Source organism: Panthera uncia, chromosome A2 (assembly GCF_023721935.1).
Source record: "Panthera uncia isolate 11264 chromosome A2, Puncia_PCG_1.0, whole genome shotgun sequence".
NCBI lineage: Eukaryota > Metazoa > Chordata > Mammalia > Carnivora > Felidae > Panthera > Panthera uncia.
The window spans coordinates 88,575,216-88,596,988 of record NC_064816.1 but is presented as its reverse complement, the minus strand read 5'-3'; positions in this window follow the sequence as shown (position 1 = coordinate 88,596,988).

The following is a 21,773-nucleotide window of genomic DNA, read 5'->3' as shown; positions in this document are numbered from 1 at the left end:
GCATTGGTTTGGATGCTTCAACTTTGTGGGGTTTTTTTGTTTGTTTGTTTTTGTTTTTAATTTTTTAAATGTTTATTTTTGACAGAGAGAGAGAGAGAGAGACAGAGAGACAGAGAGACAGAGAGACAGAGCATGAGTGGGGGAGGGTCAGAGAGAGAGGGAGACACAGATTCTGAAACAGGCTCCAGGCTCCCAGCTGTCAGCACAGAGCCCGACACAGGGCCTGAACCCACAGATAGCGAGATCATGACCTCAGCTGAAGTCAGTCGCTCAACCGACTGAGCTACCCAGGCACCTCTGTTGCTTCAAACTTTGTTTAACATGCATTCTAGTGGGCAAAACCCTTCCTATGAATCCATCAAGGCTTTCCATTTCAAAGATTGTGGGAAGAGTACAATAATGAAAACCAAAAATTTGTTGCTGTTGTTGTTGTGTTTTTTTCACATAAGAGGTTTAATCGTAATCAAAAGTAAATATTCATTAGACAGTGAAGAGTCACATTGTCTAGAAGCAGATTTTTAAAAGTAAAAGATAGGACATGTATACATAAGTATTTGAGAGACCCAATGTAAATAAGCTTCATCTAAGAATGTTGTTCCAGTATTCTGATCTGTACACATACCAGACACATCCGAAGACTCCCTCCTCTTGAATATAATACAAGAGAAAAATACAAGTAAACCTATTCGAAGTGGCAAATCACAAAGGATTTTCTCTTCTAACAGGTACACACAAAGTGCTTATTGATGCTGTATCAATAATGCTCATGCATGAACCAAGAAAGGAATAAAAAGAGTTGAAAGAAAGTCAAGTCATTATAAGGCTTATTTATATAAATGAAGTATATCTCTCATTAGCACAGAAAGGTATTGAATTTTTCAAATTGTTAATATTTCTTTAAGCTTCACAGTTATGGAAAATCTGCAGCAGGAATAATCTTACATTTACGAGAAATAAGTATTACCATTAGTGTGACTGAGTGTTTTAGAATTCATGGAGAAATTGCAGGGGTTTATTTTGTTTTTTAATGTTTCATGGTTTTGGCATATCAGAAAACAATTTTTAAAGGCATTGTTCCCTAACTTTCAAACTCATTTATTTAAAAAAAAAAAAAAAAAAGATGTTTCTGATGCAATTAACCCTAGTTCAAATTTCTGAACACTAATTGGTCTCATTAACAAAGAGATTTTTTCCTTTTAACTCAGAGGGGGACAAAACTTTTCCAAAAAACCCCCAAATAGTTATACAGGGTTGAACTTTGAAATGTTCTCTGTGGAACTTCTACCAGAAAAGCAGGTTGTCTAGTACACGCCTTTTAGTTGGATGGCATGAGAGCAATGCCACAGTCCCCAGAATGATCAGGCCAGACATTCACACCGTCCCACTTTCACCCCGCTCACGCTTTCGCCAAAGGATGCTGTGCTCCCACTGTTACATATTTAGAAACCCGTTTTCATATTTTCTGAGTATTCTATAATCCAGCACTTCAGGAATATGACTGCAGTAAGGATAGAACAGAATTAGAGCAAGAGCCAAACGGAGACACCAACAAGAGTGTTTCCACCACTATTTCTCCCTCAGAAGCAAGGACGGATTAAGAGTCTGTAGCAGTGACGTGAAAGCGGAATGTTCAAGTTCAGCCTATACTCTATGGCAAAATTAAATACTAACGTTAGCAATATTCAAAATGAAAAGCTAATAGGCAAAATACTGCAAAGAAAAACATTTCTTTCAATTCCTTAGTCTTGTTATAATCTTAACACCTAATGGGACTCCACAAAATGCTGAGTTACCTCACAAAGAATTGATAATATTGTTACAAGAGAGTCAAAAGGTAATATTAGCAAGTAACCAAGCTTTGTTTTTATTCATTCAATATTTATTAAACCATAATTCAATGTGCTAGGAATTACAGGAAGTATATTAATAGAAGCATATTAATCTGTTACATTAAGTACAGCACATGAATAAGTCTTCATGTGGTTCCAAGAATCTATTAACATAAAAACTAGTTAGAAGATGGAGTGCCTGGGTGCCTCAGTCAGTTAAGTATCGGACTTCGGCTCAGGTCATGATCTCATGGTTCATGGGTTCGAGCCTAGGGTCAGGCTCTGTGCTAACAGCTCAGAGCCTGGATCCTGTTTCAGATTCTGTGTCTCCCTCTCTCTCTGCTCCTCCCCCATTTGTGCTCTGCCTTTCTTTCTCTCTCTCTCTCTCTGTCTCTCTCTCTCAAAAATACAATGAACATTAAAAATTATTTTTAAAATACCAGTTAGAAGCAAACACATGATGGTGGTCATGATTGCCACACTATGAGGGAAGATGCTATGTACATCTACGAAGTTTAGCTCTTGGCCTGTGGAAAAGTCAGAATTAGTTACCTAAATTAATGCATTTTCACAAATTAAACAATTTAATTTTTTAATAGAAATATTAGGTTCCTAAATCAAACATAATAAGCCAAAGAAGAAAATTAAAAAATGATATCTCCTCAGCTTGGGGGGAAAAACGCTCACATTCAGTATTACCTAAAATCAGAATCATAAGTCTTGCTTCAAATGAGTGTATAGTTTGTCAAGAAAAATGACTGATATCTAAATAGCTATAATACAAGCTAGAACATGATTAAATGCCATATGTGAGGACCAGAGTATGAGATGGTAGTTCAAAGAAGGGAGATAAAGTATACTGTTAGGAAATCTGCCATACTCCATAAGGCAGACAGTATTTGAGTGTGTGTCCAAGTCTTTGGGAGGGTTAGGATCCACTGGCCTGAAGAGGGAGTTCTACGTAGAGGGAATAACACAAGCAAAGTTGCAGAAGTAAGAAATTCTGAGACATATACCACCAGGTCCAGAGAACAATTCCATTGGCAAATGCTATGCATAAAGGGGAAATATAAGTAATAATAGGGAAATAGTGAGAACACATAGGGAAATAAAATTTCCCTGATTTCTCAGTGCTCCTGTAAAAAGCTGGAGACATAGAAATAAAAAAGAAAAATGCTTGCTTTCACTTTCCCTAGAAACATTTTACCTTCCATATATCATTAAGATTAGATCTGCACTTATTTGTACAGTTAACTGCTCTGATCTGTACATATGATAAAACTTCTCTTATCTCCCCTAGAGAGCCAAATGCTTACAATCTGGATTAGGCACCTAGATTAAGAAATCAAGGTATCACGAAGACTTTTTCCCTAGGAATTTGTAATTCAAAAGGGATAAAACCCAGACATTGGATACATCTTTTGGTTATAAAAGCTGTGGATCCCAGGGTTTACATGTTCCTTGGAAACATGTATTTATATTCTAAAAGGTTCCAGTGAGTGACAACCCAGAATCCTTTCCATTCCATTTCAAAAGATCAAAGGGTTTTTTTCTCCTTTCAGAAGGAGACAGGAACAGTTAGTTGTCTTTCTCCTCCTGAACAAATCCATTGTTCTCCATCTCTCCTCTAGGGAGTGAAACTCATCACTTGCCTTGAAAGTGTCCATAGGAGTTTATGTTCCCTCAGTCTAGCTGTGGAGAACGAAATGTCACAATGTTACTGTTGATTTGGTTGTAAGTATCAATACAGAACTCTTCCCTCACACAGCTGCCTCCTGTTCTTGTATTAACATATATATATATATATATACACACACACACACAGAGACACACATATATAAGTCTAAATATACACACCCATATACATAGACATGCAGCATTCATGTACACAAATACACACATAAGGGAGAACATCTCAGAACCTTCATCGTTTTTGACAAAACAGAGATCATGATGAACATTCACTGGCAAGCCAAAAGTTTTAATTTTAAAATGCTTCCTTTTGAACTGCAGGAAACACCTTCCAAAAGCTGCAGGGAAGTGGTGTCTTATCCCTGCAGACATTACAACTGTTTCCAGCGTAGTATCATTTCTTTGAAAGATCGGCTCTAAAATGTCACTGCAGCCCACAACAGAGAACTTAGAGGCAGGTGAAAATCCAAACAGAAATTGAAACCTGAGACAATTTAGTTCAACAAAACTCAATTCTATTTAGTTAACTCTGCTCTTGGGAATTTGAGGATACTAAAAAAGATATTTTTCAAGACGGCTTCCTCCAAGGAACGGACTTTTTTTTTTTTCTCATGAGACAAGACAAATACACACTTGAACTAGACCATGCTAATATTTTTAATTTAGACAGTAGTTGATAAAAATGGTTAGGAAGAGAAAACTCTGCATTTAGGAGACCGTATTTCTGAAGGTGTGTTCAGAAAGACTCTTCCTTCCCTACTTTGTAAGTAATTAGCAATTTCCTTATATTGTGGTTCCCCAAATGGAACTGATAACTCTATAACTACCTGCCTGCAACCCTTAACAATCTCCCAAAGCACCAGATGTCAAAGAAGATAAGGATGGAAAGGCTGGGTTTACCAGGGTTAGAAATCATTTATAAGAGCATCTAGAATTTGCTTGATTTTCTCATTCAAGATCTTTGTACCTCTTGACTTTGGAGTGAAATAAGGTTGAGTGTGATCTTGGACAGTTTACCTAATCTCTATGAGATACAATGTTCTCTTCTGTGAAATAATGAAGCTATGCAGATGAAATGAGATGGCAGGTATAAAATAACCATCATATCATCTGACTCACAGACACTCAATAAATATTGTTCTCTGCTCTCCTGAAGTCACTCCTCTTATATATTCCTGATTCTAGAAATGGCTTTCAAGTGAAATGTGGGACAACAGGGATGTCATTGTGTTGAGCAGAGGTGGATAGTCAGCAGTATATAAGAACATAAAATTGCTTATGATTTTCAGCTTTGGTCATAAATATGAAAGGTGACAGACACAGGAAAAATATTAAGAGAGAGTTCCCTATGGCAGTGCAAGCTGCAAAATCAGGCAAAACATGAAAAGCAAGTGTTTGATTGAATTTTTCTCCTCAATGAAAAAGTAGTAGCAGTGACAGGCATACAAGTGGGAAAAAGCATGGATCCAACTGAATTTTTAAAATATGTAAACAGGATTGTATTCAATTATAGGAAAAGTATCAACAGCACATAGTGTGATCAAAAACGTTTCTAAGTTAGAGGGCAAAAAATTAAGAATTCATGATTTTTGAAAATTTTAATAATGTAATTGGCTCAGATTTTCAATAAATTGCAATGTTTTCTCAGGAGAAAGAGCAAAGAATAGAAATTAATCAAATACCAAAAAGTGAAAATTACATTTGGTTGAACAACAGCAATGAATCTCAACATGTGCTGGAAACTCAGGAAAGTTGATTCACCATCAAGCTTCTTGAATGATTGGACCTGGGTGAATAATCTTTTCCGATAATATTCCTTGTGTCTTTTACTTCTCAGTGTGTGATCACTGTCATCATTCGATAACGAAAAAGTTTTTAACTGTAATAAATCAGTGTGTTTTCATAGTGCTACCTGGCTGCAAATCTGAGGTAACATCAGGCACAGGCTCTCTTTACTGATCTTAAAGTTTGGAGAAGGCAAAAATCAAGTTCTGTCTGAATATTGTGCTTTTGTTTTTCAAGATAAACTATTGCTGTTTGAGGGTTTTGTGGGTTTTTCTGAGTTTGCTTTATATACGTTTCTTCTAAAAAATATATTGATCTAGGGCACCTGGGTGGCTCATTCGGTTGACCTTTCGGCTTCGGCTCAGGTCATGATCTCGCAGTTTGTGAGTTTGAGCCCCGCGTCGGGCTCTGTGCTGACAGCTCAGAGCCTGGAGCCTGTTTCGGATTCTGTGTCTCCCTCTCTCTCTGCTCCTCCCCCGCTCGTGCTCGCTCTCGCTTTCTCTCTCTCTCAAAAATAAATATTAAAAAAAATTTTAATATATTGATCTGACCGATATGATACCAAGATTTTGCTTTCTAAATAGGGAATTTTTAAGCTTCTCCTTTCTCATCTGATTACAGTTGCACCTGTTGAGGACAGGAATTTCGTAGCTCACAGTTTTCCCCTATGTACCATATACCCAATAATAAGATTCTTGGTCAATTTCCCTCCTAAGACTTCAAGCCCCCTGAATATGTGGAATGCATTCACTGCTTCCCTCTGTCTTGAAAAAATAGAAATAACAAATTCATTATGTTAATTACTTTCTCAAGTATACTTACCAATTTGCATAAATTTCTCAAAAAATAAATCTGGCATTTTTTAATAAGCTTGCAAAGTTCCAATTAGAAACAATTTGCCAAAAACGGTACTAGACTGCTTTTAAATGGTGTTATTAAAGAGCGGAAGGGGACCTGTCCATTGAACCTGCTTCAAATGAGGTAATAAAATTATGATTAAATGAAATCAATGCCAAGGGAGGCTGCGAGAGATCTTAGAACACCTGCTCCTGCCTCCGACATTTTTTTACCTTTTTATTGAAATGTAACATGTGTACCGAGAAGTACACAAGTCATTAGTACATAACTCAAAGAAATGCCACAAATTTAATGTGCCTGTGCAATAAAGAGCCTCTTGTGAATTACTGTTCTGGTCACTACTCCTCTCCAAAAGAAAAACGACTATTCAAACTTTTAAACCATAGGTTTATTTTGCTGTTTTGAAGTTTATATAAATGGAATCATACAGTATATGCTCTTGTGTACAATTTATTTTGTTCCATATTAGGCTTATGAGATCAACCCACCTTGTAGGCATGAGACTAGGTTTGGGCAAATCTGTATTTTCTGCCTCCTCAAGTGGTAGACATTCCCAACCTGTAATATTCACATAAAATGCTGAAACCAGTAGAGTAATAGCTTTAAATTCTGTGAAATGGTCAACTTATTATGAAAATGAAGTATATACAAAAGTAGAGAGAAGAATGAAATGAACTCACACGTAGCTAGCATCTAGTGGCCACGACTTCGTCGGCTAAGGAATTCTTATTTCATCTAAAATTCCACTTGCTTCCCTCTCTTCAATTCACAATGTGGGGTTATTTCTTAAATACCCAGTATCATTCCATCTATAAACATTTCAGTGTTTAACTCAGAAAACAACAAGTTATTTTAAAATTTAGTTTAGGGGCTCCTGGGTGGCTCAGTCAGTTAAGCATCTGACTCTTGATTTCGGTCCAGGTCATATCTCATAGTTCATGAATTCGAGCCCTGGGTCAGGCTCTGCACTGACAGTGCGGAGCCTGCTTGGAATTCTCTATCTCCGTCTCTCTCTACCCCTCCCCCATTCACTCTCTCTTCCTCTCAAAATAAATAAACATTTTTAAAAATTTATTGTAAATACTATTATCATCCCTAAAAATAAAAGAATTTCTTAGTGTTCTGGTTAGCATTCAAATGTCCCAATTTTGTCATTTTCCCCATGTTTTTTGTTTGTCTGGTCGGTTGCTTAAAGCAGTGTCCAAAGTCCACGTGCTTTATTAATTAATTAATTTGTTTTTTGAGAGAGAGAGAGAGAGAGAGAGAGAGAGAGAGAGAAAGGGTGCACGTAAGCAAGGGGCAGAGAGAGACAGACAGAACTGGGGATCACCAGAAGTGGGACTCGTGCTCAGGAATTATGAGATCATGACTTGAGCCTAAGTCAGATGCTTAACCAACTGACGACCCAGCCACCCTTTTTTTATTATTATTCTTTCCTTACTCCCTTGAGAGAGAGAGAGAGAGAGAGAGAGAGAGAGAGAGTGTGCAGGGGAGGGGCAGAGAGAGACAGAGAGAGAGAATCCCAAGCAGTGTCCATGCTATCAGCACAGAGCCCAATGGAGGGCTTGAATTCACGAACTGTGAGATCAAGAACTGAGCTGAAACCAAGAGTCAGATGCTTATCTGACTGTGCCACCCAGATGCCCCAAAGTCCATGTGCTTTAAATTAGGTTAATATGTCCCTAGCCACCCTTAATCTTGTTTTTTTCCTTGCAATTCATTTTTTTTTTTAATTTAGAAATGGAGTGGTCTTAAAATTTTGCCAAAGTATGGGTTTTAATGCTTGCCTTCCCTTGGTGTCATTTTTCTTTTTCTTACTAGATTAGCTAGTGGTTTATTTTGTCTATTTTTCTCCCAAGGAAATTAGCTTTTACATTTATTCTTTAGTTCCATTGTTTTTATGTTTTTCAGCTCATTAACTTCTGTTTTATCTTTATTAACTCTACTTTCTTTTACTTTACTCTTTTTCTAGTTTATTGAGCTGTTTAATCTATTTCTTTTTTGTGTTACTTAAATAGACATTTGTACTCTACTTTTTTGTTAGTCATTCTGCTGGTGTCCCTGCTGGTACCCTGCTGGTATTTTTTTATGTCATGCTCTATAATTTTGAAAAAATTTTATAATTTTATTTTTTTAATTTGACCCAAAAGTTTCTTAACATTTTTTTTCTTTGATTTCTAAGTTGAACAACCTACTTGGTTTCTGTTTTCTAGTTGTTGTTGTTGTTTTGGCCATTATTCTTTTGTTTTAAAAGTTTCCCCATGTACATTCTCTGTTGAATCTCTTGCATTTTATGCTTTATGAATTATTGCTGTGTTAGTGTACACATAAATATTAATAACTATTAAATTTATTGTGATTCATAGCCTTTAAGATTATAAAATATACTTATTTATCTCTTTGATGATTTTTGGTCTGACTTCTGCCTTGAAAGGTATGGTTGTGAGCCCTGCTTTCTTTTGATTTGTATTCATCTAGTATATCTTTGCCCATCTTTTATTATTTTTAAGAAGGTTTGCTGAGACATAATTTACACACAGTAAAATTCACCCTTTTAGGTCTACAGTTCTATGAATTTGGACAACCATAAATAAATAGTCATGTTGCTGCCACCAATCAGGACATAAAATAGTTCTATCACCACAAAAAGTTGCTGTTTTTAGGCAACTAGTTAATAGTTAACCTCCTCCATCCCCTGACAATTACTGAGCTGATTTTACCACTACCAAGTTTTGTCCCTTTTTTTTTTCAAAGTTTTCATTTAAATTCCAGTTAGTTAACATACAGTGTTATCTTAGTTTCAGGTGTACAATACAGAGATTCAACACGTCCATACAACACCTGGTACTCGTCACAAGTGCACTCCTTTATCCCTAACACCTGTTTCACCCATCCCCCACACCCCCCAACCTCCCCTGGTAACCATCACTTTGCTCTCTACATTAAGGGTCTGTTTCTTGGTTTGCCTCTCTTTTTTCTTCCCCCTGTACTCTTTTGTTTTGTTGCTTAAATTCCACGTGAGAGACATAATATGGTATTTGTCTTTTCCTGACTGACTTATTTCGCCTAGCTTTACCCTTGCTTCCATAACTTCGCATAAAGCTTTTGAAAGCTACCCACATTGCTGTGTGGATCATGGGTACATTCATTTCTGGTACTGTGTGGTATCTGTTTTATGGTGTACATAGGTGTTTATACATTCACCAGTTGAAGGATATTTGTGTTATTTCCATAACTGGGCAAATAGTGAACAAAGCTGCTATAAATATTCACATAAAAGTTTTGTGTTAATAGCCTCATTTTCCTTTAGTAATTACCTAGAAGTGGAATAGCTGGGTCACATGGTAAATATATGCTCAGTTTAATGAGAAACTGCCAGACTGTTTTCTAGAGTGGTTGTACTACTTTGCATTCTTATCAGCAATGTATTAGAGTTCCAGCTGCTGTCAGTTGTATTTTTTCCCATTTCCTTTGCTTTTCTTTACTTTCCTTTATTGCCCTTCCCTCCCTCCCTTCCCTTCCACCCCTCTTTTCACAATTCTAATTGGTGTAACATGTTAATGAATTATGGTTTTAATTGGCATTTCCATAATGGTGGTGATCATTTCATGCACTTATTTGGCCATTGGTAGTTCTCTGATAAATGTATGTTCAAATTCGAAGTCCTGCACCATTTACTTTATATGGAGTTGTGAGAGTTCTTATAGTTCAGATATCAGATCTTAGACATTTCTTTTGCAAGTAGTTTCTTCCAGTCTCTGGCTTGTCTTAATTTCTTAACAAAGAATTTAGAACAGCAGACGCTTTTAATATTTATGTCCAATTTATCATTTTGTTTTATGGTGTGTGTTTTTTGGTGTATGTGTTCTATCCAAAAATCTTTGCCAAATCTAAAGTCACCAAGATTTTCTCATGTTTTCTTCTAGAAATTTTACAGCTTAATTTTTACATACATTTCTATGACTCATTTTGAGTCACTTTTTGTGTATGGGTGTGAAGTACAGGTCAAGGTTCAATATTTTTGCATATCAATGTCAGATTGCTCCAGCACAACTTACTTAAAGACCATTCCTTTCCATTGAGATGCCTTGGAAATTTGTCAGTGTTAAGTGATATTGGTATGGGTCTATTTCTAGACATTCCATTGTCTTCCATGGTGTCTAACTTTCACTAATACCACATTCTCTTGATTATTGTCACTTTCTAGTAAGTATTGAAATCAGGTGTCTTTTTTTTGTTTGTTCTTCTTTGGGATTGTATTGAATCTACAGATCACTTTGGGGAAAATTGGTATATTAGTAATACTCAAGTTTTCCAGTCCATGAACACAGTGATTTGTTCATTTATTCAAGTCTTCTTTGATGTCTATCATCAAAGCTTTATACTTTTTAGTATAAAGTATTTCACATATTTAATAGATTTATCTGTATTTTCTGTTTTTTGGTGCAGTTGTAAATGGGACTTTTCATTTTTTAATTGTTCATTGCTAGTATATAAATTTGATTTTTGCATTATGCTTATATCCTGTGACCCTGCTCAAGTCACTAATTAGTTGTAGTGGCTTTTTTCAACATCCTTTGGAATTTTCTAACTCAACGGTCATATTGCCTGCAATGTGTCTGTAAATTTATTTCTTCCTTTCCAATCTGTATGTCCTTTGTTTCTCTTTTTTGCTTTATGACACTGGCTAGCAGCATCTATGAGACGTGAATAGCAATGGTGAAAAAAGACATCCTTGCCTTATTTCCAATCTTGGTTATAAAACATTCACAACTGAGTATGATGTTAGGTGTAAGGCTTTTGTAGAGGCTCTTTTTCAGGTTAAGGAAGTTCCCTTTTTCTCCTAATATAATTCCATTATGATCATAGGTCATATTTTGTAGGATTATAATCCTTTCATAATTATTTTAATGGCTCATAATATGATCCATCTTGTTGAACATTCCATCATATATTTGAGAAGAGTGTGTATTCTCTTGATATTTATTATTCTATAAATATCAATTAGGTTAAGTTGATTGATAGTATTTTTCTACATCCTTGGTGATTTTCTATTTTATTGATTACAGAAAGAAGAATATTACATCCTCCCTGTCAGTTTTTGCTTCATGTAATTTGAAGCTTTCTTGTTAGGTGCAAACACACATAGCATTATTATGTCTTTTTGGTGAAATTAGTCCACTTGGTGAATTACTCCCCCTTTATGTCTAGTAATTTCCTTGTTCTGAAATCTACTTTGTCTTACAGAAATATATTCCTCCAGTTTTCTTTTTATTACAGTTTGCATAATACATCTTTTCCACACCTTTTAAAAGTTATTTTTGTTGTTGTTGTTTGTTTTCTTTTAGAGAGAGAGAGAGAGCACTTGCAGGAGCCAGGGAGAGTCGCAGAGGGAGGCGGAGAGAGGGAGAGGGGGAGAGAGAGATAGAGACAGAGACAGAGACAGAGACAGAATGAATCTTAAGCAGACACCATGCTCAGTGCAGAGCCAGACACAGGGCTCAATCCCATGACCCTGGGATCATGGCCTGAGCCAAAATTAAGAGTTTGACAATCAACTCCCTGAGCCACCCAGGCTCAAAATTCTTATTTTGAAAAACTTAGAATTACAGGAAAAAAAACTAAAGGGAGTGCAGGTAGTTTCCTTCCCCTTCCACAGTGTTAATATCATACAAAACCACAGAATAGTAATTTAAAAAAAAAAGCAGGAAATCAATGTTATACAATAGGAGCAACTAATACACAGCTCTATTATTTTCTGGCTTTCATCTTTCCTTTCTTTTTCTGGTACAGGATTCAATTCAGGATCCCACATTTCAAATAAATGCTGTCTCATTATTCTTCAATCTGTGGTCTTGCTTAGCCTTTTTTTATCCCCCTGTGTGACATTGACACTATTGCAAAGTATTGACCACTTATTTTGTAAAATTCCCCTCAATTTGACTGTGTAATATTTTTTCATCTTAGACTGAAGTCAATTTTCCAAAAACAAAAAAACACAGAAATAATATTGGGCCCTTCTCTAAGAATACCAAGTGGTAAATGATGTTGATATGATTTATTACCAATGATGTTAATATCGATCACTTAGTTGAGATGGTGGCTCTTATGTGTCTGCCCTGTAAAGTAACCTTTTTCATTTTTATGTTTTTAAAAATTTTGTGGGAAGATGTTTCAAGTTTATGCAAATTTTCTGTTTCTCATCATATTTTGGCCCCCAATTTTAGCATTCAGTTTTGATTTTTGTCTGTACCTATTATTACTGTGGTGTTTGACTAATGGTGGTTTTTATTTCCCTCATTCCATCTACATTTATTAATTGTATTCTACTATAAAAAGGTATAACTTCTATTTATTTATTATTTATCCAGTCATTTGTTTATATCTGTATGGACTTATGTACATGTAATTTTCTTCTGAGTTATAATATAGATTTTTTTCTCAACTTGTCCCAAATTTGGGCATTTGAAGTTGGAAACTTTGTTCTGCACATTCTCTCATTATTTTTCAATTCTTTGTTATTTTCTTTTTTTTTTTTTTTTTTTTTTCAACGTTTTTTATTTATTTTTGGGACAGAGAGAGACAGAGAATGAACGGGGGAGGGGCAGAGAGAGAGGGAGACACAGAATCGGAAACAGGCTCCAGGCTCCGAGCCATCGGCCCAGAGCCTGACGCGGGGCTCGAACTCACGGACTGCGAGATCGTGACCTGGCTGAAGTCGGAGGCTTAACCGACTGCGCCACCCAGGCGCCCCCAATTCTTTGTTATTTTCAGAAAACACACAATGTTCCAGATTCATTTTATAATTTACCTCATTCATACTTAAAAACTTCAAGGAGCCCTGGTCCCTTTTATTGGGAAATATTTAGAAACCATGTCCTGGATGTACCATTTGCTTATTAATATTACTTTAATAAATTTTATCAAAATTCATTTAGGAAATTGTCCATTCCATCCACATTTTCAACTCTTTTTTCATAGATGCCTGCAATGTAATCTCATGATTTAAAAAAAAAAAACTTTCCTCTGATACAATACTTACCTCTTTGTTTTATCTTAGTTTCTGTGTACATCCTTCTTTTCTTTTTTCACCAAGTTAACTAGTGTTGTGTCTTTTGTGCTCACTTTTTTTTTAAAATGAGATTTTTGAATTCTTGACTAGGTCCACTGTTTTTCTCTTCTTGACCTCATTAGCTTTTTATCATTATTATTTCCTTCCTTGAGTTTTGTGGTAGGCAGAATAATGTCCCTCCCAAAGATGTACATATTCTTATCCCCAGAACCTATTAGGTAGCAGAAGGAATTAAGGTTGGAGATACCATTAAGGTTGCTAATCAATTGATCTTAAAATAGGGAAATTTGGGGCACCTGGGTGGCTCAGTCGGTTAAGCGTCCGACTTCAGCTCAGGTCACGATCTCGCGGCCCGTGAGTTCGAGCCCCGCATCAGGCTCTGGGCTGACGGCTCAGAGCCTGGAGCCTGCTTCTGATTCTGTGTCTCCCTCTCTCTCTGCCCCTTCCCCGTTCATGCTCTGTCTCTCTCTGTCTCAAAAATAAATAAAACGTTAAAAAAAAAATTAAATAGGGAAATTCTTCTTGGTTTACCTGAGATCATGTGCGTTGTAGGGTTGGTTCCTTCTGAAGACTTATGTTGTCCTGTTGGCAATCTCCAGCATTCCCAATTCAACCTTCATCTTCACTTTCCCAGTGAATTAGGGACTTCCCTTACTCCAGTATGCCCCCCTCCTATCTTGACTAGTTACATCTAGAGAGACCTTATTTCCATGTAAGTTCACATTTTGAGGTACTGGGAGTTAGGACACAACTGAACACATAACTAAGCAATCTTTTGTTCCAAATCCAGTCCATTTTTGAAGTTTTACCAAATATACTACTTTCAGGTGATTCCTAACTGATGACTATAAACTTTAGGAGTGGATTTGTTCTTTATTAAGCAACAATTTAATTCTGAGATACATTCTGCTATCTTTTTGGATCAAAAATATTCAAATTCTACCATTAAAGGATTGAGTTGATTCATAAACTTCATAATTCTATGTTGATTTGCACTCATGACCTTGGAGATACTGAGATAAAGTTTAGGAAGGATTTGCCTAAAGTATAGCCTAAGAAACAATATACATAATACCCAACCAGGCATCCACAATTTAAAATAAACATTAAATAACTTATATTAAATACATTTAAATTATTTTAATAAATATTAATTTTATGTAAATATTAAGTAAATCATTGTACATATAATTAAACGAATTAATTTAAGATTTTGATAAGACTAATAAAATAATGCATATTATAAATTAACATTAAGAAATACTTACACAATTTTATATTGCCCACAGATATCTGGAAAGGGGGTCTGAGAATCAATAGGATTGGCAGGGGTTTCCCCAAATGATTAATGAAAACTGTGGGTAGAAATGTCCAAATTGCATTACCATGTCAAGGAAGAGTAAGCTCATGTCATGAAACATAATACTGTGTTTTGGTTCCCTGTAATACATCTCTCCAGGCCACTGTTCCTTGTGTAGATGAAGATTCAGGGTGCAAATGAATCATCTAATGGTTATTATATATCTCACTTTCTCTAAAGTGTTCTCCTTCTGTCTCAAAAGTTTATACGTATATAAGGGTTGATTATGAGGTTCCTCTCATTTGAAGTGGTTAGTTAATACATGGAGGTAACACAAGTAAGGAAGGATACAGTGGGGTCCCTTGGTCATTTGTATTACATTGCCTCCTATCTGTGTTTGAAACAAGTTCTGGTACAAACAGAATGCCTGGCCTCTTAGGATTATAAGCAACCCCACTTAACTGCCAAAGTAACATGCTTGCCCTGTACTCTCTCTGAGTCTTGTGACTCCCATGAACTGTTAATCCGTAGGAATTTTGCATTAACGGGGCACGCTGAACACTATATGATAATGGAGAGCAAAGGAACACTAGACACACTATCTTGCATGTACCTTCTCTGTTCACATGCATGCTCCCATAATTCTCTTACAAATCACAAATTCAAAGATAAAATTAAGAATGTCAAGAATGGAACTGGAGGGTATTATGCTAAGTGAAATAAGCCAGGCAGAGAAAGACACATATCATATATTTTCACTCATATGTAGATCTTGAGAAACTTAACAGAAGACCATGGGGGAGGGGAAGGAAAAAAAAAGTTACAGAGAAGGAGGGAGGCAAACCATAAGAGACTCTTAAGGATTGAGAACAAACTAAGGGTAGATGAGGGCTGGGGGAGAGGGGAAAGTGGCTGATGGGCAGGGAGAAGGGCACCTGTTGGGATGAGCACTGGGTGTTGTATGTAAATCAATTTGACAATAAATTATATTTAAAAAATTAAAATAAAAAAAAAAGGAATGGCAAGATGACAACAGGAAAGCATTAAACCAAGCATAGGGTCCTTCTCACTGTGGAATCTTGTGCAGCTGCTTAGGTCAGATGCCCACAAAGCCCTCTCTACTCCCAAGTTGGTTGTCACATACTCCTGACAAAGTGATAAAAAAGGCATATCATCTGTATATTATTCTGTCTAAAAGCTCATAATCCCAGTCCAATGCTGAAATATATATCAGACAAACCAAGATTGAAGGAAACTACAAAATACTTGGCTGGCACTCTCAAAACAATCAAGGTCATCGAATACAAGAAAAAGCTGAAAAATTATCAAAGATCACAGTACACTAAGAGACAAGATGACTAAATGAGATATGATATGCTAGACTAGAATGTGGAAGAAAAAAGGCATTAATGATAAAACTGACAAAATCCAAATAAAGTGAAGTATTTAGTTAAAAGTAATGTGCCAATCCTGGTTTCTTAGTTTTGACCAATGTAGGGACAATGTAAACTGATAACATTGGGGGAAACTGACACCTGATGAGGGTATGTAGCAACTCTCTGTACTATATGAAATTCTTCTGCAGATCTTAAATTATCCCAAAATAAAAAGTTTATTTTTAAAAGGTATTTTATCCCACTTTCTCTTCTACCTATTATCCTCACTTTTAACCTGACAAATAAACAATGATAATGATAATATTATGTTTTAAAATAAACTTTTCAAGGTGCCTAGGTGGCTCAGTCAATGAAATGTCTGACTCTTGATTTCAGCTCAGGTCACAATCTCATGGTTTGTGAGATTGAGCCCCCCATCAGGTTCTACACTAACAGTGCAGAGCTTTCTTGGGATTCTCTCTATCCCTCTCTCTCTCTCTATCCCTCTCTCTCTGCCTCTGCCCTATGACTGCATGTTCTCTCTCAAAGTATATTTAAAACAGTTTAAAAAAAAAACTTTAAAATGAACTTTTCTCGAAGAATTTTAATGGCAACTAAGCTAATAAATGGAAATATAAATTAGAATTTTTTTAATGTTTGTTTATTTTTGAGAGAGAGAAAGATAGAGTATGAGCGGGGAGCAGGGGGGTAGCAGAGAGAGAGGGAGACACAGAATCTGAAGAAGGCTCCAGGCTTTGAGCTGTCAGCACAGAGCTGGACATGGGGCTCAAACTCATGGACTACAAGATCATGACCTGAGCTGAAGTTGGATGCTTAACTGACTGAGCCACCCAAGAGCCCCTAAATTATAAATTTTTCAAAGATATGATTAAATTATGCAGAGAAAGGGCTCCTGGGTGGCTCAGTCAGTTGAACATCTGACTCTTGGTTTTGGCTCAGGTCACAATCTCACAGTTTCATGGTTCTGCATGATCTCACATCAGGCTCTGTGCTGACAGCATAGAACCTAAGTAGGATTCTCTCTTTCTCTGCCCCTCCCCAATTCATGCGTGCGTTGTGTGTGTGTGTGCATGCGCGTGTGCTCTCTCTCTTAAAATAAATAAATAACTTAAAAAAGAATAAAGTCTACTAAATATCTTAGTTACAGAAAAAAAAAACAGCATTCATACAAGAAGCAATAGGTTCTGTTTAGGTAATAACTTCATATCTGCAACAAATATAGGAAATTCACATTACCTCTTACTTACCATTCTCTATCTTTGAAATGGCAAATCTCACATTAATATCAAAATGTAATAACAGTTCCTTAGACTATTTTCATCTATGTTTCAACAAAAGCTATTGAGATAACTCTAATACACAAAGAAGTACTGTTCAAGGTTAAGAAGAAAAAATGTGGGATGAGGATAAAACCTTTGTGTCACCAAGTTTTATAGCTGATAGCAGATAGAAAAATACTGTGCAGACCTTCTCAAACTGGCATCTCAGAAATCCTTTGTGTATGACTAACTGCCTTGATAAACTGCAATTACATTTGTAGCAAAAGGTCCTGGAGAGGAAAGGTACCGACCCAGGGAAAATGAAAAAATCCCAAGGCACTCTTTGAAGGCCATTTGTGGCCAAACTTAAATAATTACAATATGAGCCCAGCTTTTTAACCATATAACTCTTCAATTCGTAAGCTGAACCACAGGTGTATAACATAGGTTAATATATCTTTTATTTAGTAAGAGTATAGCAAACAATTCAGTAACATGAAAATCAAACTATTATGTAAAAATATTATACTAGTGCAAATTTTAAGGTCAACGTAATTGTTTGGGTAATGCAAAATAGTGACTTTTGTGATAATGGCACTTATAGGTGATCATTTAAAATTTTAACTCAATGTTTACTAATATCAAAGTTACACATGTTCATAGTTTCAAGACTCCAACAGATTATATGAGGCTTATCATAAGAAACAGCAGGTCTCCACTTGACTCCATCCCTATTTCCCAATCTTGAAATACTCAAATTCACTTTTTTTTCAGCTGATTCATTAGTATATAATTCTGTTAAGTTTTTTATATCTATACGCATTTGTTTTATCTCAACAATAATACTGGGTTTCTGTATCAGAGGCAGACCAACTGTTTACTCACAAAATATCTTGCCTCGGTATACACTATGCTCCATTTCATCCACAAGGCAATTATTTCTCAAGTTTCATTGCAGGCTCCGTTTTGAAGAAACCAATATAAAACAGGGTCTGTCTTCACTTTATGTGCAGGGATTCTGTATTTCTGATTCCAGAAATTATGAAATTGGGAGAGTATATCGAAGCTGTCACATCTACCCTCTCCCCTACAGTAAGAGACACAGAGACAGAGACAGAAAGCCTTTCTTGGAAGAACAGGGAAAAGTGTAAGCATTTGGCTCTGGGAGAGATAAGAAAAGTTTTGTTAACCTACTGTCCTTCGAATGGGGGCAGAGGGCTCTGCAATGAAGGATAACTGATTACAGGTCAAGCAGCCTTAGGGATGTGAAGACCAAATGGGTCTGGGGGGAGAAGGAGACATTCTCTCCGCTTTCAGTAGTCAGCTTCCATTGCTCAGAAAGCCCTGACCATGCAGAAGCACGAAAATATTCATATTGCTTCCTGACGTATTTCACATTTATAAATACCATACTTATATTGCTGTTCCTAACTTTTAAAATTGTAGGCACTACTTTTGGCACCTCACTGTTTCACATGCCCCCAAATGAATACTCTCTGCCCCCACAACTCTAAATGGAGTTATATCATAATCCTGGTTAGCTCAATATTCAACATGTATATTATTACTGCCATGTAAATGATACTCACTTTTGATGCATGTAACACACTATGATAGCTTTTGATAGCTTTCCTATATTGCTCAATAATAGTTTTCTCTGCAGCTAATAATGTACTTCTCCCCTCCCCCCTATTATTTAGTACTCTATTTACTTACCCACTAATTTAAGGCCACACTCTCCCCTCACCTATCTTTACTTACTATGTTAGGTAGATAGTCTACCCGGTTCACCTTGTTGAGGAACTCTTCGGAAGAATTATGACTTGCAGTCTCAGGGAACAACTCTGTAGCCATGAAAGTCAGGGATCTGTAGCAATCACCTTTGCTTTCTCACCTCAAATTGTCTCCCCTTGTGTGATTCCAGCTGCAGCTGGAACAGACCATGCCCTGTGATTTCAGACTTACCTTGTTGTGGCATCATACCATCTCAAGCTCTCTTTGTACAACTTTCTGCCCTCTGACTAGGCACCTTAGCCGACTCCCAAATGTGGCCCAGAAGTGAGGAGGAGTTAACCTTCCAGGCGTAAGATCAAACAACTGGGATGGTGGCCACTGGATGAGAGTTTCAGCCTCCTCTCCCGCAAGGGAACAATTCTTGGGGCCACTTTAGATGCTTCTCTGGAATGGAGTCTTAGTTGCTTACAGTGACACTAATACAGGCATTTTTATATTGTTTTTTTTTTTCTCTTTCTTTTTCCTCACTTCTCCATTCTCTCACTCCTACTCCCTGGGATTATCTCCCAACATAAGGCATTACCAAGTTCTTGTTCCAAGGAAACCCAACATAAAACAGTATCTCCCTTCACCATCATCCTGGCATTTTTTCTCCTCCTTTCCCTTTGGTTGACATCCCTGCTCTATGGATCCGGTTTTTTTTTTTTCTCTCTCTCTCTCTCTTTCTTGGTTTTACCCTCTTTTTTTGTGAAGCGCACCCTTTCATAGTCTCCTGAGAAAGTATCTTCCCTAGAATTTTGAAGACATTCTCCAATGTTTTCTGGCTTTCAGTCATGCTTCCAAGACATCCAATGCTTTGTAACAGATACTGTATTAAATATATTTTCCTCTCAGGGCACCTGGGTGGCTCAGTCGGTTGGGCATCCAACTTCCGCTCAACAGAAGTTGAACTCACAAATTTCAACATTTGTGAGTTCAAGCCCCACATCCGGCTCTGTGCTGTCAGCTTAGAGCCTGAAGCCTGCTTCAGATTCTGTGTCTTCCTCTCTCTCAGCCCCTCCCCTGCTCACACTCTGTCTCTCTCTCTCTCTCTCAAAAATAAAGAAACATTTATAAATAAATAAATAAATAAATAAATAAATAAATAAATAAATAAATTCCCCTCTCTGGAAGTTGCAGGATCTTTCTTTTTTTCCCCCCTTAGTACGCTAGAATGTCACTTATGTGGTTGTGGCTATTATCCATTCACTTGGGAAACTGATTGAAAATTCTCATATTCCTATTCTAGAAAACTTACTTGAATTTTTTAATGATTTCCTTTCCTCCATTTCTTTGTCCCCTTCTCTAGAAATCCTATTTCACAGATGCTGGATTTCCTGGAATAGTCTCCTAGTTTCTTTACAGTTCTCTTTATAGTGCTCTTCTATTTTTCATCTCTTTCTCTCTCCCTCTCTCTCTCTCCCTCTCTTTTTAATTACTGTCTGGGAGAGTTCGTCAAGTTTATCTTGCAATTCTTTTATTGCAGTTTTAGTTTTCACTGCATACTTAAAATTTCTAGAGCTCTTTTTGTTCTCTGAATTATCCTTTTTTATTTCACCATGAATATAGGTCTTATTTATGGATTCTGTGTCATCTTTCATCTCATCGCATATAATAATAATGGGGGCAGAGGGTTTTTCTTTTTTTTTTCCCTCCCTGAAATTGCTTCCTCAAAGCTGCTGTTGTTGATTTTCTCTCTCTTTCATATTTAATGTTGAAGCATTAGAAAGCTGACTGGGCCCTTCTGTTTGTTGTTCTCAAAAATTTCTGGAAGGTAACAAGGTTGGTAATTTGGGAAGTGTATTGTCTCTTTTGCTGATCTGAGCCAGCATTGGAGTGTTGACCCTCTCTTACCTGGAAGGTTTAGTGTGTCTGCCAATGCTCTGGACTAGAGTAGAAGAAAGCTGGAGGTCTCAGACAATGCAGAAATTCTTAGTTTTATTATCTCGAGAGAATAAAACTTCTCTTTTCTGCTTGAAAGGGAGAGGAGTAGTGAGCCCTGCCATCGATGGAATGGGAGAAGGGATCTTGTGGACCCAATTGTTTGTTAAAGAATTTTTCAACTAATCATTCTGGTTTTAGCCCCTCCCTTATCTCTACAACTAAGAGTAACAAATCAGTAACAAGAAGTAACCAAAACCTGAGCCTCCTGGGAAATTTTATTTTTAAGTCCATTACCTTCACCACTGCTAATACAGAATTCAGCATTTTTGCATCTGCTAGGGCATTGGTCACTTTATCCGCTTTCTAGTTAATAAGATCTTTTTTACTTTCTCCTCTCTGAATTCTTTGTCCATGTGTCTTACACGATTTTAAAAGTCCTATACTATCATATTAGTGCTATTTTAGGAGGTAGTGATATACAATTGTGCACTCACTGCCACAGTTTCAATCAGATGTGCTATGTTTAATAATTCATAAAATGTTCTTGTATAGAAATATCTACTCTCTTGTCTTTATTTTCTTAAATAGGGTTTATCATAAACAATTTCACTTTTTTCCTAATTTATGGCAATTTGATTGATCAATTATATGATATTGGTACAATAAATTATATCCTCAACATTTTATTTCATAATATAGAAGGCTACTTATCTTAAACTAGGTAGCCCCCAAGTTTTCTAATTTTGCTTAATTTTATACTTTTATTCTATACTTATTTGGTTTATTTTTAATTAATCTTTGTATCTCATTACTGACAGGATGAATTAGTGGCTTCTATTCCACCTATTTTACATACAATATGGAAGGCTAGAGTGGTTCTACTCTATAAAGGCATAAAATAAGAAATTACTGTTTTTCCTCTAG